The 27,571-nt window shown below is 43.0% G+C and overlaps 1 long non-coding RNA gene across 1 annotated transcript; it reads right to left on the reverse strand.

Annotated features, from left to right (window-relative positions):
* Nucleotides 1-220: 220 nt before the first annotated feature.
* Nucleotides 221-27,282, reverse strand: LOC147528471 (uncharacterized). Its single transcript, XR_015222265.1, has 5 exons — nucleotides 27,202-27,282; nucleotides 25,175-25,344; nucleotides 24,885-24,959; nucleotides 505-700; nucleotides 221-419 (listed from the first exon to the last, which is right to left on the reverse strand). It is a non-coding gene; the product is annotated as an uncharacterized LOC147528471 (long non-coding RNA).
* Nucleotides 27,283-27,571: the final 289 nt, after the last annotated feature.

The raw sequence follows: 27,571 nt of genomic DNA on the forward strand, positions 1-27,571 counted from the left end.
CAGCAATGCAAAACTGATTCAGGAACATCTGAACGTGGGTCAGCCTTTGCCCAGCACACCCACAACGGAGGACAGGGCCTCCACTCAGTACCTTGGCTGACTGCATACGGATAAGGCCAGAAATAAAAGCCTAAATCTGCTTCCGAAGGGTAGCCTCTACCTTTGGGCACAGCCCGAAGCAAAGGTTGGCGTTCAACCTTCAATACCGGAGCGGGAGGGCTCCTGGAGACACACCTCAGGGGCAAAACGCACACAGCGTTTCCTCATTGCTTCCAGGGGGTAATAATTTACTACTCCATCAGCGGTGTTGGCCATCGTCTTGAGGCATGCCTGATGTGAGGCTCAGACTGCTTCTCCTCCATGTTTTCTGGCTGCCTCCACACTCCGAGGTGGCTGTGGATAAGGACACGATAGGCAGCCTGCACAGAGAAAGGAAAGAGAGTTTGTATGGGAGAGTCCTTCTTCCCCAACTCCTTTGGTAAGTGCCCAGTCCAGGGAACTCACCGGCGAACCGAACCTCCGGCTGAACTGATGTAGAACTTCTGGCCTCCACAGGGCCTGGTGCTTTCCTTTTGGTGCTTAGCTCATATCTTGTATGTGAGTCAGATTTACTGTGTCTTTCTAATTAATTTCTTCATTAGTTGCAGCCGAAGGTGTAGAAGGCAGCATTTACTGGTGGCAAAGGGTGGCCAAACAAGGTCTGGAGGGAAGAAAAGCACACTTACTCTGCTCGTTTTAGTTATTTCATACAAATAACCTTAAAATCAAGACTATCTGCTGAACTTTATTTTAATCATATAAAAAACTAGTTAATATAGTTTGTAAAATCCTAGGAAAAGATAATTACTGAAAAAAAACAGGGACATGTTTTAAAAGGTTGCAGACTCCGCTAGAACATGTGAAATAGTTTGAATCCTAAAAGTCTTGCTTTAACTAAGATTTTTTCTGACCTTAGGCATACACAGCATCTAGAAACTTGCTTTCCCTACAGTTTTTGTTTGTTTGCTTCCTTGCTTGGTTTTCACTTTGACAGCAACCAACACATTAGAATTCTCTTGGACAAAGAATGCAACGAAGAAAAAAATGGCTTCGATTTTATCAAAAAGACAGTATATGTGCTTCACATTCTTTTCCTATTAAACCTGAAGTATTTTGTCTTAATCGTATTTTTTAATTTGCAATAGTCCACATGCATTTCTATCTTCAAGGTCAAGAATTAAACTTACTTGAAGGAGTGAAGGCAGAATTATGATTTCTATACTGTGCTCCTGGACCAGACTGGGTAAAACTTCAGGGCAATAAGCCTTACAGGTAAGCAACTATTTCCTTTTTCCTTGAAGAAAAAGCTGATTTTAGGTCCCTCTCCATCACGTTTTTGCTGACTGACAGGGTCAAACTAAGCTAAAGAAATGATTTCTCTGGCTTGCTTCTATTCCAGCAAGTTTTGCTGGAGATCAACATCTGCCACTGTTGACTTACCCACTCTCCTGAACTCCCCTCTATACTAATTCTGACCTCAGCTCCTTTACGGGCTTGCAGAATGCGTTCATGGGGAAAATTCGGCCCAAATAAAATGGGACCTAAAATTCTCATTGCTCCTAGGCTTCACCCCAGGACAGGTTATATTTAGAGAGATATTGAAACCCCAACTAGTTTCTGAAATTTTTGGATACTGATCTGTCCCCATCTAGGTGTAGCTCCCTTCAAGATGCTGATTCATTACTACAATTATACATAAGGCTTTAGGCCTTCCTTGTTCTTTTTACTGACCATTTTTCTTCTTTTTATTGTCTTAAACAGTCCTTTGATGCTTGAAAATAGCCGATGAGCTAAATAACGAAGTGTGGGCATGAAATCTGAAGTACAATGTGGCAGGATGTGTCAAAGCTTTGACTAACAATACATGGAAAAATACATAGTCTGACATTATAATTTAATTTCCTTCTAAATCTGTAAAAGCAAGGGAACTAACTGGTATGAATAAAAGCTGTCATTGTTTTTTTTTATATATATATACATATATATATGTGTATGAATGTATTTACATATTTGTACCAATACAAAATATATTTTAGACTGATTGAAACTGCTGTCTTATCTATCATACAGACTTCACAGCAACTGGATAACTAGTACAATTCTGGCATTGTCAGTCTCACCTCCGTGCCCAGCAAGATCATGGAGCAGATCCTCCTGGCGACTATGCCAAGGCACATGGAAAATAAGGAGGGTTGGAAGGGACCTCAAAGACCATCTCATTCCAGCCCCCCTGCTATAGGCAGTGAAACCACTACCCTAGATTGCCCAAAGCCTCATCCAACCTGGCCTTGAACACTTCCAGGGATGGGGCAGCCACAGCTTCTCTGGACAACCTGTTCCATATTCATCCTCTTTTCTGACAAACTGTATTTAATCTTTAGCATATTCAAGTATGTTCTGTACTAGTCTGACTGAATTTTGAACCAAAATTGTTGGAGAGCAAAAATGTGTCATCTTAAATTTGTCTAACAAGTTTGACACTTTTTCCAGGTTTCTTTAGAAAAAAAGATTTGCAATATGTAGCCTAATGAGTCCTTTAATTCATATCCTTTTTCGTTAGCAATTGGCGTTGGTGAATGTAATACTTACATTGCTGTATATATTAGATGTAGAAGATAATACCAGATTTTAATGAAAATACTTCAACAGTTATGTGTAACTTTTCTTCAGAAGAAGTGCCACATTGAAAGTGTGTTTGTTTTTGTTAATGACTGTGAGTCATTCTGCAGATGACTGTATTTTATGAATTCTCGACCACACAAGTTAAAGAAATGAGAAGCGTGCATTAGAACATTTTCTTTATTGATAAAAGAGCCTGCTTGGCCAGCAGGTCAAGGGAGGTGATTGTCCCTCTCTACTCGACTCTCATAAGACCTCCCCCTGAAGTGCTGTGTTCAGCTCAGGGGTCCCCAACATCAGAAGGATATGGAGCTGCTGGAGCGGGTCCAGAGGAGGCCACGGAGATGCTCTGAGGGCTGGAGCACCTTGGCTATGGAGACAGGCTGAGAGAGTTGGAGCTGTTCAGCCTGGGGAAGAGAAGGCTCTAGGATGATCTTATTGCAGCCTTCCAGTACTTAAAGGGGGGTACAGGAAAGCTGGAGAGGGATTTTGGACAAGGGAGTGTAGTGATAGGACAAGGGGCAATGGCTTTAAACTGAAAGAGGGGAGATTTAGATTGGATATAAGGAAGTAATTTTTCACTCAGAGTTCAAGGCCAGGCTGGATGAGGCTTTGGGCAACCTGTAGTAGTGGAGGGTGTCCCTGCCCATGGCAGGGGGGTTGGAACTAGATCTTTGAGGTGCCTTCCAACCCAAACCATTCCATGACTCTGTGGTTCTATAATCCTTGTCTCTGCAGAACAGTCACTGTATTTGCAGTCTACTTGTATAGCTAAATACCGTTTTATATTACAGTGAGCCAAACTAATCATTTTTCATCACTCAAAAGGAGAGATCCCGCTTCCTCTTTCCTCCTTCTTACTTTTCTAATCAAACCCTATTCTCACCTTCTGCTAACTCTGGCAGTTGTCTGTTTGCACTGTGACCTTATTCAAGCTAAACACACTCCTATTTTTGCTTGGTCAGTGCGTTGATTCAGCTCACCATGTGATCAAAGGAGTATCGGCAAAAAAAAATCCCATATCATGGCTACATAATTTTTGCATTAAAAAAATCTTGTGTCGACTTGGAATAGCATAAACATTGCTAAGTTTTCTTATACAACAAATGCCCACAGCATGCAAGTCAATTCTTGGCAGTTTATTTTGTAATGTACTTCAGGTAATCCAGGAATGTATTGGTAATTTTTTCCTGAAAAATAGGAAAAAACTTGCAATTTTTTGTGCTCTTTATGAAGAGCTTAAGTGGGCAAGATGAGAGTAAAAGAGGTTTTATCGTTAATGAGGGATCACTGTCAAAATAAATATTCAATATAGAGAAACATGGCTAAACATAACCATCAAAGCACCCATTGTCTCCACTGTTTTTAAAGAAATGCACATAAAATACGACAGTTAGAAAGATATTTGGCAAGTGTGTCTCCTCAAGCATTGATAATAGAGTCTTCAGAAGGAAGGAAACGCGGTCAGACACCTCTGTCACCTTCCAGCAAGCGACTCCTTAAAGCCTAAGTATCTCTAAGGGCTTAAGGTCAAGGTCAACCCTTGATATCTCTCAAGTGCCATATACGGTCTGAGTACAGCACCACTACCGCACGGTTTTCAGGGCAAAGAGCAGGGAACAGACCTGTGCTGAACACCGAGGAGATAGCAGGTTGCAGCCTTAATAAAATGAAGGCGGGCTCTGCCCTTGCCAGGGTTGCGATAGCTGACTTGATGTTGTTTGTGGGGAAAATAGAATAATTACTAATTTATCAGCAGTGAAATGAAGCAGCGTGTTCCTTTTCATACACGTTCCAGGAAACATTTAATTCGAGACTGAAATTACAAGCAGACTTGGATCGGTTAGGTAAGTTTTACCCTTTTATCTCATCTCTCTCTGCCACACACACTCAGCAAAACAAAATGATCCATCAGCATCGCAGTAGGGGCTACCTCTGTGCAGCACGGGGCACAGACTTACCACGACACTTCTGCAAACTCAAAACTAACTTGGGCTCACTTGAGGGAAGAGATGCCATCCAGAGGGACCTTGATAGGCTTGAGAAATGGGCCAGTGCAAACTGCATGAGCTTCAACAAGTCAAAATGCAACGTCCTTCACCTGGGTCAGGCCAATCCTAGGCACAAATACAAACTGGGCACAGAGTGGGTTGAGAGTAGCCCTGAATTATAGATGAGAAGCTCAACATGAGCCGGCAGTGCGCTCATGCAGCTCAGAAGGCCAGCCGCATCCTGGGATGTATCAAGAGAAGCGTGGTCAGCAGGTCAAGAGAGGTGATTCTCCCCCTCTGCTCTTGTGAGACCCCACCTCGAATACTGCGTCCAGTTCTGGTGTCCCCACCATAAGAGAGACATAGATCTGTTGGAGCGTGTTCAGAGGAGGGCCACAAAGATGATCCATGGGCTGGAGCACCTCTGCTACGAGGACAGGTTGCGCAAGCTGGGATTGTTCAGCCTTGAAAAGAGAAGACTTCGGGGGGGACCTAATAGCTGCCTTCCAATACCTGAAGGGAACTTGCAGGAAGGCTGGGGAGGGACTTTTTACAAGAGTGTCCACTGACAGGACAAGGGGAAATGGGTTTAAGTTGAAGGAGAACAGATTTAGATTAGATCTTAGGAAGAAATTCTTCAGTATGAGGGTGGTGAGACTTTGGAATAAATTGCCCAGAGAACTTGTGGATGCCCCCTCCCTGGGGGTGTTCAAGGCCAGGTTGGACGGAGCCTTGAGTAGCCTGGTCTAGTTGAGAGGCGTCCCTGCCCATGACAGGGAGGTTGGATTAGATGATCTCTGAGGTCCCTTCCAGCCTATGCCATTCTATGATTCTATGATTCTACTGAAGGGGTCAATATTGTAACCCCATCAGCGTAGAGGTTGGTTGCTGTGTAATTATCCTTACTGGGAAGCAGGATACATCCTTGGGAGTGGAGTGTGAGCTGATGTAACTATATTGCTTTGGGAGTCATGGCTAGTATCTCCGTATGGCACTGAGTTGCCCTCTGTAGACGTATCAGCTTAATTAAAACCAGTTCCAGCTTTGCTATGTAAAGCTTCACTCCGGGATGAGGACACATCTAAAGTTTCAGCCTTTGGGCAGATGGATATGCTTTACAGCCAAAGTAAGATTCCATCGTGTTGCACCATTATCCGGGTGAGTTTATCTGCAGTAATGAGCCATTTACTAAGCACGCCACAGAATGGAAGCATCGTGTTGCAAGTCCATCTCTGCTCGCTGTTTTAAGCAGTACAACCCGAACACTCCGAATAGTCTTGAAGGAGTCAGGGACTCATTAGGTGTAAGAGAGCTCAGGTTGCACGTATGTGTCGGGAATATCCAACTACACAGTCAGCACCAACTTACTCGTAATTCAGATAAAGCAGATAAGCTGATGGACACAGAATTTCAAAGGAATTCTCACAGTCCACTAACTCGGCACATGACTTGATTTTGGTGAAATGCGTGAACCGTCAGTCCAATGGAAACACGAGAAACGCAGACTATGATCAAGGAACTGATACACAGAGAAGCAAAAGGAGATGCTCAAGTCAGAACAGTGATTTCAACCCAGCCTTCCTACCATTAGAACTGGCAGAACTGTTGAGTAAAATCTGAAAAAGAGGTCCACTGCTTACTGAAAGAAACTTGGAAACCTTTGGTAGAGTATCTAGCAAAGGATATTTCACCAAGTGCGACTGGAGAGAAACCTTGATAACCCCTGTTGCACAAAGAGCCTTCTGCTGTGTGTTGCAAAAGCATCACGTGCAGCATGCAAAGCTCACAAAGGCTGAGAACGGAGATACCTTCATTCTTTTTAGTGCACATTAAACATACCGGATATTAGCAGTATTCACACTAGGAACACTAAAAGGTGTTTGCACAGAACAGTCAGCTAAACTCAACACCTATTTTGTTTCTTTTCAGAAGGTGTTATCCTGCAAAGCCCGACAGCGTGGACATCCAGCTCTATGGGATTCCAGTCTGGCTGTCAATATAGAATCATAGAATCATGGAATGGTTTAAGTTGGAAGGGACCTCAAAGATCATCCAGTTCCAACCCCCCTGCCATGGGCAGGGACACCCTCCACTACACCAGGTTGCCCAAAGCCTCATCCAGCCTGGCCTTGAACACTTCCAGGGATGGGGCAGCCACAGCTTCTCTGGGCAACCTGTTCCAGTGCCTCACCACCCTCATGTTATATCATCACGTTCACATGTGTAAAGTGACCTGTAGGGTTTTAACCACCAGATAACGGAAAATTTCCATGGAGAACCATGGGGGTGATACAGGATTACACCTCTTCACTACTGTTTGGCATTGCCACGGACTCGGTAACGAAGAACTGAGCAGACAACAGAAGTGCCGGTAGAGTACCTACGTGCAGAACCACACAAGACCCAGATTTTTGGTCTACCAGGCACACTCACGAAATGCTACAAACAAGGAAAAATGACCTGGCAGAAACAAAAGACCAGATTCAAAATCAGTTAAGACATACTTAAACCTCCATAACACCATGTCTAAAGGTAAAAGCGTCAACAAAGGAGAACGGTTCCCCAGGCACTACCACACAGGCAAAGACATAACGCCAGCAGGTAGCACATCAGGTTTAAGAAACCCACTAGCAGCATTTACTAAGTTATTTTTTTATGCAGTAAAAACAATGTATATTATGTTCATTATATTGTATTACATTTTAAATAACGTATCTCTCAGAAGGATGCTTTTTTCTTATCATTAAACTGAACTACAAGTAAAAACCATGGATGACTGACACATTAGCTGTTCAGCTACATCTCTGGATTTTGCTAGAAAGTACTTGATTTATCTTCTAGTGAAGAACTAACGTTTTAGGAAGTATTTAAGATCACCTTTCCTTTTCCTAGACAAATTGCATAGCGCCACTCATCAACACCTGAACGAAAAGGGATTTAGAGTTCTGCTTCATGAGCTAGGTTCTAGCACTATACATATGACTACTTGCAATAAATACTGTTTTAGAAATTGAACAATTTTTTTTTGCAAGATGATATGTATATCATGACATATCTGGCGAGGTCCCCGATGACTGGAAGAGAGGGAACATAACCCCCATTTTTAAAAAGGGGAACAAGGAGGACCCGGGCAACTACAGACCGGTCAGCCTCACCTCTGTGCCTGGCAAGGTCATGGAGCAGATTCTCCTGGCAACCATGCTAAGGCACATGGAGAGCAAGGAGGTGGTGGGTGACAGCCAACATGGCTTCACCAAAGGCAGATCGTGCCTGACCAACTTGGTGGCCTTTTACGATGGGGTGACAGCATCGGTGGACAAGGGTCGACCAATGGATGTCATCTACCTGGACTTGTGCAAAGCTTTTGACACTGTCCCGCACGACATTCTTCTCTCTAAACTAGAGAGGCATGGGTTTGATGGATGGACCACTTGGTGGATAAGGAATTGGCTCAATGGCCGCACTCAGAGAGTAGTGGTCAACGGCTCAATGTCCAAGTGGAGACCGGTCACAAGTGGCGTCCCTCAGGGGTCCGTGTTGGGCCCGGCCCTCTTCAACATCTTTGTCGGTGACGTGGACAGTGGCATGGAGTGCACCCTCAGCAAGTTCGCCGATGACACCAAGCTGTGTGGTGCCGTCGACACGCTGGAAGGGAGGGATGCCATCCAGAGGGACCTTGACAGGCTGGAGAGGTGGGCCCGTACCAACCTCATGAAGTTCAACCAGGCCAAATGCAAGGTCCTACATCTGGGTCGTGGCAATCCCAGGCATAAATACAGACTGGGTGGTGAATGGATCGAGAGCAGCCCTGAGGAGAAGGACTTGGGAGTACTGGTGGACGAGAAGCTCAATATGAGCCGGCAATGTGCTCTTGCGGCCCAGAAGGCCAACCGCGTCCTGGGCTGCATCAAGAGGAGCGTGGCCAGCAGGTCGAGGGAGGTGATTCTCCCCCTCTACTCTGCCCTCGTGAGACCTCACTTGGAGTACTGCGTCCAGTTCTGGAGTCCCCAACATAAGAAGGACATGGACCAGTTGGAGAGGGTCCAGAGGAGGGCCACGAAGATGATAAGAGGGCTGGAGCACCTTTCCTATGAGGACAGGCTGAAAGAGTTGGGGCTGTTCAGCCTGGAGAAGAGGAGGCTCCGGGGTGACCTTATAGCGGTCTTCCAGTACCTCAAGGGGGCCTACAGGAAAGATGGGGAGAGGCTGTTCAGGAGGGCCAGTTATGATAGGACAAGGGGTAATGGTTTTAAAATAGAGGGAGGTAGGTTCAGGTTGGATATTAGGAAAAAATTTTTTACTATGAGAGTGGTAGAACACTGGAACAGGTTGCCCAGAGAGGTGGTGGATGCTCCATCCCTGGAGACGTTCAAGGCCAGGTTGGACAAGGCCCTGAGCAACCTGATCTAGTTGGAGATATCCCTGTTCCTTGCAGGGGGGTTGGACTAGATGACCTCTGAAGGTCCCTTCCAGCCCTAACCATTCTATGATTCTATGATTCTATGACTTTTAAATGTTCTTTTATCCATGTTAAGCTGTTCTGAATAGAAGCATTTCCCCATTCATCATCTGTACACATCACATCATCAACTTTTAGCCAAATTCACATTATGGAATTTGCAATCCAATTAAAAATCAAAAGGAAGAAAAAAAGATATCTATAAACAATCTAGGTGACCAAGTGATATGTTTCTTCCCCCATCTATGCCTATATTTTATTTAACATAAACTACACAGTCCTTGGGATAAAGAGCGTCTGTGATTGCCAGATGAGAGGAGGATACTTAGATCCTGAGTTTTTACAAAATGAGAAGCTGAACAATACTCTTCCTCGGAATTTTTAATATACTGTGGAATGAGGTCTTAATCATTATCATTTGAAAATCAAGATACAGTGAGACAAAGCGGATTGCCTAAACTCACTGACTGCTTCAAAAACTGAGCTGAGACCGGACCAGCCCTGCTCCCTGCTCCACGTCCCAGTTCATGGAATACAGGCCCTGAGGAGGGCTGCTGTGACATGGGTGCCTGTGGGCTTGCAGGTACGTGCTGTCCATGCAGAATCGTGTCCCTGTCCTTTCACTTAACGCAGGACAGGCGCCAGGACACCGTGTGAGCAGATGCAAGGACTGAACCCACATCCCTTTGCCACTGCTACGCACCTCGGCAAAGCTAGCTCAGGGGGTTGGTACCGCTGTACAGCTGAAAAGCTGGGTTTAAAAAGGGAACTTGGTTTTGCCTTGTCTAAAAAACCACACCACCTCAGCCAGCTTTAAAAACCAAACGCCTCAGAAGCCTGACTTTGAGTTACGAAGCCGAGTTACTCTGTTACAAGACACACAACTGAGAAAAGACAAACTATCTGCTCAGTGACCTGGTGACAGCAGAACTGTGGGGCCTCTAACAATTCCGAAAGATAAAACGCATTAAAAAAAAAAAGGCCACTATTGTTCTCAGTCTGCATGAAGTAAACACACACACACACAAAAAAGTTCTGTAAACACAGAGAGAGGATTTCCCGCAAGCGAGGCGGGGTAGTCAAAGCTCGTAACTGAATGACGTGGAGCCAAAACCGCATGGATTCTGGGGAAAGCTAAGCTCTCAAACAAGGGGATGTGTCTGTGTCTGTATGTGCACACATGAGTAGAATCGTAAGTAATTCCTACTTCTTAGTTACTGCACAGGACATAACACAACAGCAGTTTTCTGTTACTGATACTTGGGTATTTTCTGCTTTTAAGTGTTGAACCCTGCAGCAGGGATGGTCTCGGTTGTACTGCCGGAGTCACCGAATGTGTTACCAACTGTCTTACGAGACATCAGCACATTATATTCCTGACAACAGAAGGTCAGAACACAGAATCATAGAATGGTTAGGGTTGGAAGGGACCTCAAAGACCATCCAGTTCCAACCCCTCTGCCACGGGCAGGGACACCCTCCACTACACCAGGTTGCCCAAAGCCTCATCCAACCTGGCCTTGAACACTTCCAGGGATGGGGCATCTACAGCTTCTCTGGGCAACCTGTTCCAGTACATCACCACCCTCAGAGTGAAAAATTTCTTCCTTAGATCTAATCTAAATCTCCCCTCTTCCAGTTTAAAGCCATTGCCCCCTGTCCTATCACTGCACACCCTTGTCCAAAGCCCCTCTCCAGCTTTCCTGTAGGCCCCCTTTAAGTACTGGAAGGCTGCAATAAGATCACCCCGGAGCCTTCTCTTCTCCAGGCTGAACAGCCCAGAGAACGTATCTATTTTAACATTTTAACCAACAGATAGTGCAGGCTCAAGACTGTACCCTGTGACGATTCATACAGCTGGCACTGAAACCCTCAGAACAGGGTGTAGATGAGCAGGAGCTGGTCTGTGCAGACTCAGCAATGATGGAACTTTTAAAATGTGTTAATTTTAGGCTACTTAAGCACACGTGTTAAAATGGAACTAATTTGCATATTTTAGGCCTTTTACTATATGGGAATGAGAACTTCCTAAAATACATGATTTTGTGAGAAGACAGCAGAGTAGGGAAGAACCTTATTTAGCAAAGATGGCTTATACCCAACTTGCCAGTTTCCCCCTCCCCAAACCTCCTCCCTTCCAGTTGCAGCTGACTGACAAATTCCCAGTGCTGTGATTCATCAAGTCCCATTGTGGGTGAACTGTTTCCATTAGGATCACAAGTTTGTACTGAGAGAGATGTCCGGGCTGCTGCATCTCTTCTGCTTAGAGAGTGCCAAATCAAGAAGTTCTGATTCAACAGCAGCTCTTTGATGCAGAGAATTGCTCAAAACGCTTTGCCTCTTGTTGAAAGATGGGAAAATAAAGGTCAAAACCTCAAAAGTTCTCATGAAAAAAAAAAACTGATGCCAGGTTTGGTCAGTCTTGTTAAGCTTGTATGGTTTTTGGAATTATGATCTTGCTTATAATTAAGCAAAATTCAAAATCTTACATTTCACATTCACACAGAGGTGTAGAGAGACTGAATATTTAAACACTAATGTACTTCTACTCTACATTGCACCATCGTGAATATGTCAGACTTACAAATAAAGAAAAACAGCGGTTTACTGATCAAGCAGAAGTCCTTGGTTGCCTTTTGATTTCACAAACTAAGTGAATTATTATTTCAATGTTTTTTTCTTTTAAATAAAAAACCCTTTTGTTCTATGGGTGAAAAAAAGTGCAGGAATCTTCCTTACTCCTGAAAGGATACAAGTTAATGACTTGTCTTCATACCTGTTAAATCTCTTCTTTTCAGGAGTCAGCATTGGCCCGAAAGCTGTCTCGGTTGTTTCTTTGCTGACAGAAGACCATCACCTGAGAGTTATATTAGCTGATGAGCAAAACATCTTGTTTTACTGAGGCAGAAGTTCCTTCCTCCCACCTGTCACTTCACTAAGTCTGCAGCTGCTGCCAGCCAAGCTGTTTTCGGCTGTATAACGCCTGCTGGATCTGCATTCAAACTCAACGGCACAGTCCTGGAAGCCAAAGTTGACCTATGAACTATCCCAAGTGATTTCTCTGTGGTCAAGAAAAAGTTGGGATTAGACAGGCTGCAGGATTAGACAGGCTGCAGTTCCATTTGCAAAGACTATAGGAACAAGACAGCTGCTCTGGCATAGAAATTACAAGTTTCCTGTCCCAACCACAAGTACCCTCCAAGCTCTTGACAATGAAGGAGGAACAATACCATCCTAACTACTTCTCACACTGGCCTGAATGTGCCTGAACGTATTTTTAAAGAAATACGTTGACAGTGGACTGTAAATTACACGATTTATGGGATCTATGATGTTCAATACTGATCACTTCCATCTGCTGAAAAATGCTATAGCAGGGAGCAGAAGACAACATTGGGAATGTAGACTCAGCGTGGTCTCCTTGACTGCCTCCAATCACTCACAGAACGTTTTGATTTGTTGGTTATGCCCCATGGCACTCTGGTATGTGTATGTCCTTTCCTTGTGTGAAAAAATATTAGAGGAAAATTCTGAAAAACTTCATAAAACTTCATTTTTTGCTGCTAGAGCCTGTTTGTTAAGTTTCCACACCTTGGGGCTAGTTGGACACACAGAGTGACATAAGGAACCCATCTTTTTACAACATAAAACTACTCAGAGCTACCATAAAGTGATTTTTTTAAGGGCAAAGAAAAAGAACCAGAATGAATGCTTCAAATTACTATGTAAGGAAATGCTTTTTATAATGCATTTTTGCATTTATATAGCATTCCTGCACCAAGGCAGGATTTTTAATTCTGATTCAAACTAAGTAATGTTTATCATACAGCCAATCTCTGGAATATAAGGAACTCTGTCTTCCCTGGACGGGTATATTTGTTCACGTGCTCCATATCGAGTGTAAAGCTCATAGTAAAACAAGCACAGATGGGAATAGGATAAAAATTGTCAATGATAACGTGCTGCCCAGTCAGCTCATTTTGACCACAAAAGCCTAGGGAGTGTTCATACAAACAGCTCTCTAAACAGATGTTGGAGTCTGTAAGTAGGAACAGGAGCTAGCTGGCTCCTAGGAGCTGACTACTCCTGCTCGGGAGTAGTAACCTACCTGCTTACCTCAGCAGCTAAGGGATTTACACCAAATACAGAGATATATACACCTAGAGAAACACTCTCGTCTCCAGGACAAGCAGTGCACTCCAACAAAGTTTGCATACACTCTAAATATTCCTGGCAGGAAATCAGGATGCACACGGACATGAGACAAACACTGACATAGACCAGGAAAGGTCAATCTGTTGCGGCAGTGGATAACTTCTCAGTGCCTACCCAAGTTCAGGTTCTTTTTGTGTTCCAGAAACTTGGCAGTATCAGTGTCAGGAAGGTGAGATGTACCCATTGTCTAGAATTTGTGCCAACAGACAAGTCTAGAAGTCAAAGCCATGTCATGTTTTCAGTCCCTCAACAACGTGAAAGATACAGTCCTCACTGGAAATATGTCACTGACTGCACCTCACACGGACTGAGTTATAGTGGAGGTGACAACAGGACTGAGTTATAGGGTGACAACAACTCATTTCGGCATCTCGGGCAGCTTGCCATGTCTAGGAGCACCTCTGCACTCCACAGGCCTCTTCTGAGAAGGTACCCAGTTTGAGGTGAGGTCGGCACAACCTTTCTACCTCCCCTCTCTCTCTCTCCAGCTCAGACAAGCAAATCTTCAGCACTGTGCCTGAAAGAGTTGGAGTGATCCACGTTTGCTGGAGATGTGGAATATAACTGTACAAGAGTGACGAAGCTGATCACTGTCCAGAGTCAAAGCTATCTGATTTATCCAAAAAACGGACTTGGTCTTTAAAACTGCGGTCTCCACATGGAAATGACCTATTACAGGACGTTGCTCAGCAGTAACCCACCTTGCCTCTGTCACGCTCATCAGCAGTGGAGGGAGCAGGACGCTGTGTGATACGTCTGTGACCATCTGCACTAGATTCCACTCATTTTTTGATGTCTGACTCGCTGCAGTTGTACAAAGCTCGTGCGCACTCCCGCTGCCCACTGGCCTGACCAACCGTACTTATGTTGCAACTTCACTCAGCCTTGAAGCTCCTCTGTCAAATACTACTCACTAATGGGCCAAAAGACACATATGACATGGCAGAACTGTAGGACACACTTTCTTAGAACTCCCTGCTTAGTCTGTCCTGTAGCTGTAGGTATCACCTCCCACACATGAGAACAACCTTAAGACAGAAAAGTATGTGGCAGTGGTTATTTTACCACCTTGGCGATTACTAATGAATTTGGCATACAAGCAGTTCAAACGTTAGGGCTGTCATAACAGACGCACGTGACTCTATGCAAGAATATGACAACCCAAGGTGTAGCTTTTATCTATATTGATTGTTACGAACGGTTTTACATAGCTGGAATTCTCTAAATCAAAAAAGACTATTGATCATACAAACGTTGGGTTTTTTTACTCTATCCTCCGAAGTTCACATGGAGAGAAAAATGTTTCTCCATGGTACGTTCGGTCTGCATATGGAAAGTTCACCTACAGTAATGAGACATACAGAAAAGACCAAGACACAATACAGTGGCACATCTAAAAGACTGAAATACTGACAGAAATTTCAGAGAAAAAAATACGTTCCTTGCAATTGGTGCTTGATGTGTTTTGTAGAAGCTCAGCAGAGCAAGTAAGAGAGAATCTTGCAGAAGGGAGCAGGAAAAAAGCAAGCCTGGTAAGTCAGAAAGGAGGACACAGTGGAATGATACAAATTCAAAAAATGAAGGATGTATTGTACCCGTACACTGATACTAATTTCAGCTTTTCATCAGTATACATTTTTTTCACCGAGGGCATGTCTTAGGAATGCTACACGTCATGTTGGCTCAGAGTACTGGTATCACAGTTTAATCGGATTTGATTAGTGTTATCACATTCAGTGTTATTTTTGCTGCACATTCACACATGGTTTGTAATATAGCTCCTGTAACAAGGCTGAAATTTCCCCCTTATTTTGGAGTCTTTGAATACGTTACGGTTATGCTGATACAAAAGGGGGATCCATGACCCAAAACAGTGAGAAGAAAAAGTCAACTCTTTTTTATTCAACACATAGCAATACCCAAAAAAATAATATTATTTGTATAAAAATCTTGGCCTAGGCTTTCATAACACTATGTACCTTCCAAAGACTACCTTGCTGTGTGTTTCCATAAAGTTGTTTGCCTTTGCAACATCATTCACTATCCTTTCCCTCTCCCCACCCTTTCTTTTCCATGGCATTGGAGCTACAAGGCAAAAAGCAGAAATAGTTAGCTTCCTCACGCGCGTTGCTGCTCCCCACGTGTGATATGAAGGGTCACAGTAAAAACTGGTTGCCCTGCCAGCCTGGAGAAGTGACTGACCACTGACAAGCTGGCTGTTGCTGTGAGTCTTGTAAAGCCACATAATGACAGTGTATTAGTGAAAAGCTGGGAGTTACGTGTGCTCTTTCATTCTCTCCGGGATATCACATTTACTGAGCCTCTCTTTGTATGTCTGTTTTTAAAACAGTCACCTGGATATCACTCTTTTCAGGGAATTAAGAGTCAACTAGGCAGAAGAGATGAAGCACCACATTCGGAGACAGAAAGTGGGACACTGTTTCTGTTTGTATGCACTCACAGAAATAGGAAAGTGGCAGCACGGGGTGTGAAGGACAGCTGAATAGCAGTCAGGGTGCAGGCAAGTTTGCAGGAAAGGCATCTCATCCATGAAACAAAGAAAGGCTGGAAAAACCCGTTAGTGCCATTACGTTATTTAAACCTCCCTACCCACCTACGCTGAAGTTCTACTCCACAGTATCGAACTCTGTAAAACCAGAATTCATCCCATGTATTCCTTCATCTGCCTAGTAGTTTATATACCTGCAGAGCAGTTAGAAGTAATGCAGATCATTCTGGCGAAAAAAGGTCTCCACCCCAAGCTTCTCAGTATACGACCCCAGCCATGTGGCATCATCTATGGCAGACGAAGCACCAAGAGCTCTGGTTTGTGAACTCCTCATGATTAGGCATGACCATGTAAAAGCCTTCAGACCAACGTTCAAACGGCACAATGGCCATCTCTGCCATGACTCCAGGACAAGGATGGACAACACAGATGAACAGAAAGCCTAGACGCAGCAAAACGTGGTAGAAAAACAGTGGCAGCTTTTGATGGTCTTGCACCACGACAATGTAAAACCATCTGTACTGGTTTTGGTGCAAGTAAATGTGTAATATTATTTAAGTAAAATGCCAATCATAAAAGCGTGATTTAATGCCAGATAACTCACAATAAAGCATTCTTATCTGGATGTAAGGCATTGTAAAACGAACCAACTCAAGATAAGCCACAATAGATCTCAATGTAGATAAATCCTAATGACCTCAGCGTGCTCTGAGATATATTTGTCCTTAACCTTTAGCAACGCTATAATAGTTTTATTAGATTTATACTGGCATGTAATTCTGAGCAAACCAACAGACTCAAAAGGAAAATATTCAGAGAGGATTTCAGGTCCACATAGAGAAAAAAGTTGACATACTTCTAACATACATAATTGCATGTCAGTTACGTGTTAAGTACCTATACATGAACACATTTGGGCTTGAACTGCTTTTTATAGTGTGCTACGAACGGTGTTAATTTATCAGGCAATGAGCAGCTACTGCCATCTGTTGGAGAAATTATTAAAATACGGAAATTCCATGGGATCGGATGGACAGCATCCCTTCTGGAAAGAGACGCTCACTATTTCATCACACATAAAAACTGTTACAAGAATATTTCAGCTTAGATCTAGATATAGATAGATTACAGGTAAGGAAATAAAAGCAAAACAAATGTCATTTTTTCCTTACAGTTCAATTGTGGTTTTTTAATTAAGAAACGTAACCAATTACCGTGAGAAAAGATTACAGGCTGTATGTTACACCTGACAGAGGACTATATACAAGAATAACACATCCAGAAAGTATTTGGAAAGAGAAAACTGCACATAAGGTTAGTGGTCCTCTTTCCAAAAGTAACACTGAGTTGCTCACTTGTCCAGAGACACCTGGACCTTGGGTGATCATTGAGGGCAAGCTCCATGGCAGTGATTTGTGACTCCTACTCCTAGGGCTGGAGCAGAAGTTGGGTACTGAAGTTCAAGATAGTGGCCCAGGAAGCCCGACATCCAATGGTCAAAAAAAAAAAAATCAATGAGGTGTTAAATACATTAGTACCTATCTAAATATGGTAGTACCTATCCTCTTGCACTATAAATTCCTTACATGGCTAAACACCAGTTTCTACACACCCGAATAAATTGGCTTAGTTTTTTAAATTCCATTTATTTTCAAGTTTTAAGTCTGTATTGTACAGACATGTAAGTTGAATACCGTTTGACTTCAAAAGTTGAATCCAAACGTATCAATTAAAGCACCTGTGGGGAAATCAGAAAATCCTACAGACACACTGTACTTAACAGTGTAAGCCAATGAGACTATCGTCAGAAACTGAAAAAATACACTCGGAAGGTAAATTTATACACTGACATGTTGCAGTATCTCAAGTGTACAGTATCCCAAAGAAATCAAGTACCTCATTTGCTGTCTGCGTGACCCTCAAATTGGCTTCTTTCTGGCTATGAGTGGAAAGTTTTCAGTTGTCAACCGTACACCTAAGATTCTGACTTTTTTTTTTTTTCAGAACACACTTTCCATTTTCTGATCAAGTTTAACCAAGATCTTGGTTTCGTTTGAGAAAAAAAACAACTAAGTGTCCTGCCATGGCACTGACTGAATACCAGCTGAAGAAAAGATCACCATCTGCTGAATAACCACCGCTCCTCGCTATAACATTTAAGGATAGTGGGAGATTTCCTCACAAAGATCCAATCCTGCCTGATCTTTAGTCATTATCCTGACCAACACCAGAAACATCACAAAGTAAAATATGACAGTATGAAATTATTTCGTGTAATTTCATTTGCAAAACAAGAGTCACTGGTCACAGCACGCCTCTTACTGCTCAGATTACAGATTTAACGCTAGTTTATTTATAATTCTTATGAGTGCCAATTCAAGTGAATTTACAGCAAAAAGAAGAGCAGTTACTGCTTCCCCCCCCTTTGTTTGGTAAGTGTGGAAAAGGTGGAGTTTCTTGCATTTTCAAATAAGGTCGAAAATTAGCACATTCTTTCACAAGTAAGCATTTTAGGGCAGAGCTATTATGCAATAAATATTAACCGGTAACTTCAAGGCAAAGTTAATTGCTATACAAAAGTTAATAATTTAATAGCTCAGGGAGTTGAGTTATGCAATAGAACACGAATAAGTTTTAAACCATATTCTATTTCTTGTATATACAGATATACACAGCAGTATACCACACCTACGCTTAACTACTTTGCTTATCAGCACTCTCTACAACGAGTAACTAGTCCATAAAAAATAAAATTGAGGTATTTGAAAGTCAGTTTCTACACTGACTTTCCCGGACTGTATCAAAACATCAAACTTCAACTCAACTTTGATTTTGAAAGTACACCAGAGAAGATGCTCTAAAAAAGTAAGTTGAATTTTATTTTTTATTTATTTTAATGATTACTTCAGTGAACATCATCTTCAGTTCTCTCAGCAAAAAGACCAGATGTGAAGGACTGGCATTGCTAAATTTCTCTCTCCAGTGATCCCTCCTGTATATCTCCTGTATACAGGATCCCTCCTGTATATCTCCTGTATTCAGGAGATATACCTCCTGTATATCCGTCCTGTATGATCTCCTGTGAGGAGAATAATCAGGTACTATAAAGAAACATGTATTTTACTCACATGCTTCATTGAAAACATATTACTAGATATTTGTCTCCATACTAAGTAATCTGATATGCACTAAACTCATTCTATACAACTGCTTGCAATCTGCACGCTGAAGAGCACGCTACTTTTCCCACTAAGTACTCCACATGATAGAAGGGATTCATAGATTCATAGATTTCTAGGTTGGAAAAGACCTTAGAGATCATCGAGTCCAACCGTCCCTAATCCCCATTAAACCATATCGCTAAGTAGATCATCCACCCTATTCTTAAACACATCCAGGGATGGGGACTCAACCACCTCCCTGGGCAGCCTATTCCAGTGGCTGACAACCCTTTCAGAGAAGAAATACTTCCTAACATCCAACCTGAATCTCCCCTGACTAAGCTTACGCCCATTTCCTCTTGTTCTATCACCCATCACTAATGTAAAGAGCCCTTCCCCCACCTCCCCACCATCCCTTCTCAAGTATTTGTAGGCTGTAATCAGGTCTCCCCTCAGCCTCCTCTTCTCCAGGCTAAACAGCCCCAACTCCCTCAGCCGCTCCTCATAAGTTTTATTTTCCAGCCCCTTGACCAGTTTAGTCGCCCTTCTCTGGACCCGCTCCAGGAGCTCAATATCTCTCTTAAAGCGAGGGGCCCAAAACCGGACACAATATTCCAGGTGCGGCCTCACCAGTGCCGAGTACAGGGGCAGGATCACTTCCCTGTTCCTGCTGGTCACACTATTCTTGATACACGCCAGTATCCCATTGGCCTTTTTAGCCACCTGGGCACACTGCTGGCTCATATCAAGCTGATAGTCAACCAACACCCCCAGGTCCTTCTCCGCCAGGCAGCTCTCCAGCCACTCTTCCCCGAGCCTATAGCGATGCTTGGGGTTTTTATACCCCAAGTGAAGGACTCTGCACTTGGCCTTATTAAAGCTCATGCCATTGGCCTCAGCCCAACGATCCAGTCTGTTCAAATCCCTCTGAAGGGCCTCCCTACCCTCGAGCAGATCGACACAGCCTCCCAGCTTGGTGTCGTCCGCAAACTTACTGAGGGTACATTCAATCCCCTCATCCAGGTCATTGATAAAGATGTTAAACAGAACTGGACCCAGCACTGAGCGCTGGGGAACCCCACTGGTGACCGGCCTCCAGCCGGATTTAGCCCCATTGACCACCACTCTTTGGGCCCGGCCATCCAGCCAGTTTTTAACCCAAAGGAGGCTGTGCCTATCCAGGCCAGCAGTTACCAGTTTCTCAACCAGAACACTATGAGAAACTGTATCAAAGGCTTTACTGAGGTCAAGGAAAACTACATCCACAGCCCTTCCCTCATCAGCCAGGCGGGTCACCCTGTCATAGAAGGTGATCAGGTTTGATTGGCAAGACCTGCCTTTCATAGATATAGAATGCTGCCTGTTCCTTGCGGAAGGTGCATAAGAACGCTCGCAGCAAAATTTTAGCATGCACAAGGAACGTGTTCCAAAAGAAAACCAACAAAAGTCAGACCACGATATCCCTTGACGAGATTCACAGCTGTCAGTATTCAGAGTCCCTTACCAGTATTTCACAGCGTCACCTCCACACAACACCCTGCAGCCACCCCGCTATTCCAGGCACCACCTTTTAGAGAAAACTGAATAGATCTTGGAGAAGGAAACACCAGCAGAGGTGCCTTAGTGGGCTGTGAACAATGAAGGCTGAAATTCTACACTCATTCTTTGTCATACTGACACAGACAGCTAAAGCACCTTCCTCCTTTCTTTAATGTTTTGAAAATGAAAGAAAATTAGTCACTGGAACAGGTTGCCCAGAGAAGCTGTGGCTGCCCCATCCCTGGAAGTGTTCAAGGCCAGGTTGGATGAGGCTTTGAGCAACCTGGTGTAGTGGAGGGTGTCCCTGCCCATAGCAGGGGGGTTGGAACTAGATAATCTTTGAGGTCCCCTCCAACCCAAACCATCCTGTGATTCTACGATTCCAGCCATGTTTTTTTTCTCACCTGCATTATAGCCACTTTGCTCTGGTATATCAACAAGAGCAGCCTCAGAAGCTACAATTTCCACGATACGATCACTGCTGGATTGTCCAGAGGTGTACAAGTTCTTGATAGAACAGAATTTGTGGGTGCAGCATCAAGTATGGTTTGGGAATCTCTTGTTCTAGTAATAACTGTAGTAACACACATAACCATTTGGGCTGCAAAGGATATATGTTGCTTAAACTTTTATCACACAGGCTTAAATACAACAGTCTCTTTAGTCTTGGACAATTGCCATGCTCTTTCTTAGCCTAGCTTGAACAGTGAAGTCTGGAGCGCTCTGTCGCACTGAAAGTATTAAGCATAACCTGCTTTCTTTTCCCCCAGCAGTGGGCTAAAATGCATTAATATAAACAGACGTTAATTACAGATTACAGCACTGTATCTCTTCTGAATGTAGACAGTGTTATCAGAGGGGTGACTGTGCCCACCATACCTGAACGACTCAAAAACCTGAAGATGATCTTTTCTCTGAGTTGAGAAATGTACCATGTGCCTGATGGAAACGGTACCTAATCTCAGTTTCAGCCAAAAAAGCCTCACTCAGAATGTCACTGAACTAGAGACTAAAAATGTATTGAAGCCAAAAGCAGTATTACACTTGATTCACATGTGCTACATTAGTTTTTAAAAAAAGTCTTAAATAAAACGTATCTTTCTCTCTTAGACCACATATATTTTAGGCTCTCACAGGGGTTAAGTGTTCTTAGAGTTCCTAACAACATACACGTAAAGAGGCACATCAGTCAATTAAAACAGCCTTTCAAAACCCACGCTTTTGATTACTGATCGAAAAAGAAACACACTCGAAACACCAAAAAAAAAAAAATTGATCATGTCAGACTGCTGTCTGCTGAGGATGCATTCCTGAAAAGTACAACGATTAGCAGTTTGTCATTTTTCCCACTGGAAGGAATGCAAGGGGGACATGCGTGTACTCCTTTATTTTCTATACAATGTAAATACACAGGCACAGTGCATATGACACGGAGGATGGACCACCAGGAGCATCACCTGGAGAAGATGCTGAACCTCAGCAGCTGGCTTTTTGGAACAGGTCGATACTCCAAAAAACCTCATCTACTTCATCTACAAAACTGAACGCTTGTAAAACATTTAGTTCTTGCTGCTGAATTGAAGTCAATCAAAACAATAAATGGTCAAGGACAGAAAACCACGGAGATAATGACAGTCACTGGAGCGTGGTATTAAATGATTGATGATGGAGCTCCAAAATGATAACTAGAAAAACTACAGATAGCAAAGTGGTATGTTAGACAGCAACGGATGTCGTTTTCCTGGAATTGTGCAAGGCGTTTGACACTGTCCCACATGACATCCTTGTCTCTAAAATGTGGAGACACGGATTTGACAGATGGACCACTCGGTGGATAAAGAACTGTTTGGATGGTCGCACTCAAAGAGTTGTGGTCAATGGTGCGATGTCTACCTGGAGACCAGTGTCAAGCGGTGTCCCTCAGGGGTCTGTTCTGGGTCCAGTGCTGTTCAACATCTTTGTCAGCGATATGGATGACGGCATTGAGTGCACCCTCAGTAAGTCTGTCGATGACACCAAGTTGTGTGGTGCCATGGACTCGCTTGAGGGAAGAGATGTCATACAGAGGGACCTTGATAGGCTTGAGAATTGGGCCAGTGCAAACTGCATGAGCTTCAACAAGTCAAAATGCAAGGTCTTTCACCTGGGCCAGGCCAATCCTAGGCACAAATACAAACTGGGCACAGAGTGGGTTGAGAGTAGCCCTGAAGAGAAGGATTTGGGGTGTTTATAGATGAGAAGCTCAACATGAGCTGGCAGTGTGCTCATGCGGCCCAGAAGGCCAGCCGCATCCTGGGATGTATCAAGAGAAGCGTGGTCAGCAGGTCAAGAGAGGTGATTCTCCCCCTTTACTCTGCTCTTGTGAGACCCCACCTCGAATACTGCGTCCAGTTCTGGTGTCCCCACCATAAGAGACACATAGATTTGTTGGAGCGTGTTCAGAGGAGGGCCACAAAGATGATCCATGGGCTGGAGCGTCTCTGCTACGGGGACAGGTTGTGGGAGCTGGGATTGTTCAGCCTTGAAAAGAGAAGACTTCGGGGGGACCTAATAGCTGCCTTCCAATACCTGAAGGGAACCTACAGGAAGGCTGGGGAGGGACTTTTTACAAGAGTGTCCACTGACAGGACAAGGGGAAATGGGTTTAAGTTGAGAACAGATTTAGATTGGATCTTAGGAGGAAATTCTTCAGTACGAGGGTGGTGAGACTTTGGAATAAATTGCCCAGAGAAGTTGTGGATGCCCCCTCCCTGGAGGTGTTCAAGGCCAGGTTGGATGGAGCCTTGAGTAGCCTGGTCTAGTTGAGAGGTGTCCCTGCCCATGACAGGGAGGTTGGATTAGATGATCTCTGAGGTCCCTTCCAGCCTATGCCATTCTATGATTCTATGTTTGTATTTCAATACACTGTGTCAATAATTTAAATAATTTTCATCTAGATAGCTCTTGAACACAAGAAGGAAAAGAGGAAGCAGATATTCCTAAGGAGTAGAATTGGTTTGGAAAAATATTTAGCTAGCGCCACTGCTTGTGCAAATGAGAAGGAAGAATCCTAAGTTCAGGAATGGGGATGGAGAGGAGAGAGTTTCAGTAGTGGTGAGCTACTGGATGAACTTGTCATGTCTCTTGGAAGCATCCAAGTTTTATTGCCAAGCTCATGGATTTATTTGACCCAGAACTAAAAACTTACTAGCAGCTAGACTTAAGAACAGTGTCTATTCAGATGCTCACAAAACTTTTGAACTTATTGCTGTTTTGAAGTTAGAGATGAAAGTCCAAACCAGCTCAATTAATTTCCTTAAAGAAACTTACACATTGTGAACTGAACCCGTCAGGAAAGAAACTGCTGTCTTACAACATAACCTGTGTCCTTCTCAGAAGAACTGAGTATGTTAGTGAATCCGAATTCGTTAGACTGCTGAAAAATCAGGCTGAAGATGACATATTTTGACAAGAATTACCAAGAATTAATGGGAGCATTACTTTGAAAGCATTTACCATTCTGGCTTCTCTGAAATTATAAGGACCAAACCTGTTGTGATGGGTTGCAGTGAAATGACTTCAATTAAATGAAAGATGCTAACACGTAATGAAATGTTGATTTAAGAATAATTCTCAAACTACTTACAAGTATTACACTGGCAAAAAAGCTATACATCCCAGATTGCCCATCTGAGCCACACATGGCTAGCATATATTTCAAAATAGCTCCTTTAATGGAGCTACTTCAGCTAACCAGTTCTGACAGGCAATGCTAAGTCAGGACAGGGAACACTAAGTAGTTCAAACCCCTGGCCCCAGGAGAAGTAGAATCAGCAGAATTTTGTGAAACTGGTACTGGAGGATTCCCCAGGAGTCAGCTGCATGCCCAGCTCCCTTCTGCAGTGAAGCAGTGGGATCTCCAACAAATCACTACTCTCTTCTGGAAATGAGTTACTGCCAGGGTTTCTAGATTGACTTTTGCAGTTCTCTGTCACACAAACATTTTATGTAAGTCTTTAAGGTTAGGACAGAGGTCTACCTTTGTATCAAATGTACAGGTTTCATAAATGAACGTTTATCCCGAAATCTAGGGAGGTCATTAGAGGGGCTCCCTTACTTGGCTTCAGGGAACCAACAATCTAGAATCACAGCCTAAAGAACCAGAAAAGCAGAAGTGACAGTCATTAAGTGTGCCGAAGAAAATGAATGGCAAATACTTGACCAAAGAAAAAGTCAACAACCTACGAACTGTGAGTGAAAAACATGGGAAAATATGGGAATTTTATCACAGAGATAGGCTGGAAATACACAAATAATAATGATCCAACACACAAAAGAGTTATTACAAATAGAATGGAACGTCATGCAGGTACCTGTACTGAGATGAAAGGGAAGCCAACTCCAACAGTTCCAGGATACAAAGCGGATGATGTATTAGCTGCCACTACCTGAAGAAGAGATTGTAAAAAGCAGATTAGTAATGAATATTAATGTATTTGATTTACTAATTTTTCCTGCTTCATCAGAATTCAAACACATTTTCCGTTAAGTGCCTTAGTTTACTAAAAGTTATCATCACAAGTACAAGCCCTGAAAAGCTGCACAAGAACGTGATTGATATTTATATTTATATATTCTGCCAGGCCTTGCCTGGCCAACATACCTCTTATCGCGTACGTATTTATCAGCGATATGCTTTACACTCATCGATCCGTACGAATCTGCACGAACAAACACTTTCTTCTCTTTTTCCTTCAGGCAGCAAAAGCCATTCCTTCCATTTTGCCAAGGAACAACGTTCATCATCCCAAACACTGAGCACTTCTCACTCACCTGTTCAAAACCACAAAAAGGACATGACATGGATATTGAGCAAGTAAAAATTTGGTCCCAATATCATGTGTGCAGTTTCTAATGCCAGTTGAGTCTCAGAGAAAGCAGAGTTCTAGATGACACGAAAAGAATGGAAATACTCAGTAGAAACAGGTAACTTAAAATAGAATCATGGAATGGTTAGGGTTGGAAGGGACCTCAAAGGTCATCCAGTTCCAGCCCCCCTGCCATGGGCAGGGACACCCTCCACTACACCAGGTTGCCCAAAGCCTCATCCAACGTGGCCTTGAGCACTTCCAGGGATGGGGCAGCCACAGCTTCTCTGGGCAACCTGTTCCAGTGCCTCACCACCGTGAGAGTGAAAAATTTCTTCCTTAGATCTAATCTAAATCTCCCCTCTTTCAGTTTAAAGCCATTGCCCCTTGTCCTATCACTACACGCCCTTGTAAAAAGCCCCTCTCCAGCTTTCCTGCAGGCCCCCTTTAGGTACTGGAAGGCTGCAATAAGATCACCCCGGAGCCTTCTCTTCTCCAGGCTGAAAAAATATCCCTATTAGAAAATGAAAGGTTTGCTTCCAGTGAAGAGCTTCTGGAATGGTTATAGGCTTTTAAGACACAGAAGAACCACTTGTTTAATTTCAGCTATTCATGTATGCCAACAAAGTATGCAAGCTAGGAAATGCAGGAGATGCTCAAATTCTCAAAACTACTAGATAAATTGTCACTTGTCACCTTCTTGCCTAACAAGACATAACTATATAAGAACACAAATGAGAGAATATTAAGGTGCCTTAATGATAAGTACCAACTAGTTACAGCTATCAGATGTTTTCTGAATAGCTCTTTTGTTAAACTGAGTAATAATTCATGCAAGAAAACAAATCATTCCTGGATTATCATTGTGAAAACTTGGAACAGGCCACTGACTCTAATATTTCAGAGCAATTAACCCCTGTTTCTCCTTGAAGTAATCAAATCCAGAAGTTGTGTTGAAATACGTTATTACACCTGGTTGCTTTTTTTAAAAAAAAGAAGTAATTGTGGTCATCAAGCTCAGATTCCTAACTCTGCAACAGATAATCCTTGCCATAAGGAGCACAAAATCCAAGCATTTTTATGGTAACTGGTTCTAGGGTGGCACGTGTTTCTAACAAGCTATTTCATAATTTCAGTAAGAAATATTTTCCCTTCCCATCCTATCTTCAAACAATATGGCACAAAATGTCTTATGATCTGCTTTAGTTTGTTACGAATAGCCTTAATCAGCCTACAGCTCCCATTAAATCCCTCGAGAAAGGGAGTCAAAACTGGTATGCTGCTGATTTGGATGAACAACTCCTTTGGGCTATTATCTAGTAGAAATATTTAGAAAAAAAATGTGTTAAAATACTCCAGTTATCTCACCACTTTCTAATTATTTCTTCTTCACTCCTCATAACATATTCATTCATTCAATTCTGACTTTGTATTAATCATATTCACTACAGCGTGCAGACTTTTGTTAGTGGTGTCCTGCTGACAAAGCATGACCTTTGTCGGGCAACTGAAACCGCCAAGGAACTCCAGAGAGAAAAGAACAGTGAGAAAAGATAAAGATTTTTATATTTTTCTACATATATACACATATATGCATACAAAATATATGTATATACAAAAATAATATAAATACTAGAGTCAGCATTTATGGCCAATCAGTGGCATCTAATCTATTGTATCATTTAAGTCCTGAAACTCAGATTTTTAAGAGATTTTAGAGGAACTAGGCACATGAAACTCACAGAAATTAAAAAGAATTCCAGCACTTACCTTCCCTAGACTCTTTAGACAATCCTGTGGCCAGACCAGTACAAATGCTTACCAAAACAGACAGTGAAGACTTGAAATGTTTTCCACCTTTCAGGGTTCTGCTCCAGACCCCAGGGGATGCTGATTCACGGCGGGAAAATGGCACCTGCAAAAGGTGTAGAGATGGTCTTGGCAAGATCACACTTTCAGGACAGTCTTATTTTAAACGAACTGTTTTTTTAAAAGCTATATAGTGTCTGACTAACTGGTAGAAGAAAACAGCTGAACACACAGGGCTCAGGCAGAACTTCAAACTTGCAGCAACTTCCAATTTTCTGTCGTCTCCAAAATGAAGAGAAGACAGAAAAAAGAAAAAAAAAAAAAGGAAAAAAATCCCACCTTTATTTTTGACTAATTCTTCACCACAATGGAGAATACAGATC

Source organism: Tauraco erythrolophus, chromosome 7, assembly GCF_009769465.1.
Source record: "Tauraco erythrolophus isolate bTauEry1 chromosome 7, bTauEry1.pri, whole genome shotgun sequence".
Lineage (NCBI taxonomy): Eukaryota > Metazoa > Chordata > Aves > Musophagiformes > Musophagidae > Tauraco > Tauraco erythrolophus.